Here is a 1,034-nt window from a genome sequence, read left to right on the forward strand (position 1 = left end):
ACCTACGTAACCCACACATGGACAGAACCCACGTAACAACAATGGAGAACATCGATGCGATGGTATTCGTGTTCGTATTATTAGCTGGCATGTTGAAGAAGTGGAATATGTTGGCTGCGGCGCTGCTATGGCTGTTACCAGCATGGTTGCCATGTCGCTCTCGTGACTTCGTCACACTCTGGCCAATCAGTGGCCGGCCGTCTGCCGACGTCACCTTTTAGCATCGGCTCAGCCGCTTGGAACCTAGAGCGAGGCGGTACTAGAAAAAGCAGCCACTTCAGGTACCAGATACCATGTTTTCGCGGTGGAAACGCAAAAAAGGCGAGCTGAGTCGAGTCGAGTCGAGTCGTGTCGAGCTGGTACCATGCAGTGGAAAAGCGGCATTAGAATAGAAAACATTTATTACATTCTGTTCTTAATATTATTTTATTCTGACTCTGAATGTTTGTTGCTTTAATCCAGATGAGTATTGAAAAGTTCTTTCTGCACCAAAAAAGGCCTCGTCCAGACGAGACGGAGCAGCTTGAGGAGGTAGTTAGCTTAGTCTGAAATTAAGTTGAACAGTCAAATGGCTGTGGCTAGTCCATTTTTATTAAATATATAATAAACTTATTTCGAATGTTCCTAGGCATCAAACAGTGCTGAACAACCCAGTGCTTCTCAGGGGCTGGGCTGTTCAGGAGAGATAGTGATTAATATAGGCCAGGAGGACAGCAGACAAAATGTTGCTGAAACAACAGGTGAGGTGGAAACAGATTAGTGTAGATTTTAACTTTAAAAAAATAAGAGTAGGGAAAGTAATTCCGATCCTTCTGTTCCTGGTAGAGAAAATGTGCTGATCTGTTCATTGTAGGTCATCCAACCCTACATTACTGGCCTGGAGATAGAACTGAAAAGGAGGTTCCAGGAGCTGGACATCCTAGGAGCCTTCCATGTCCTTAGACCTCAGTCGGCTGCCCTCCCTGACAATATGTGCATTGCATTCATTATTTTAGTTAGTTGCCTTGTTGTACCTATATTGTTACTATTTATTT

The 1,034-nt window shown here is 44.2% G+C and overlaps 1 long non-coding RNA gene across 1 annotated transcript; it reads left to right on the plus strand.

Moving 5' to 3' along the window:
* Positions 1 to 396: 396 nt before the first annotated feature.
* On the plus strand, positions 397 to 775 carry LOC115558558 (uncharacterized). The gene is made up of 2 exons (XR_003979347.1): positions 397 to 531; positions 629 to 775. It is a non-coding gene; the product is annotated as an uncharacterized LOC115558558 (long non-coding RNA).
* The last annotated feature ends 259 nt before the right edge of the window (positions 776 to 1,034 follow it).

This window comes from Gadus morhua, chromosome 14 (assembly GCF_902167405.1).
Source record: "Gadus morhua chromosome 14, gadMor3.0, whole genome shotgun sequence".
NCBI classification, from domain to species: domain Eukaryota; kingdom Metazoa; phylum Chordata; class Actinopteri; order Gadiformes; family Gadidae; genus Gadus; species Gadus morhua.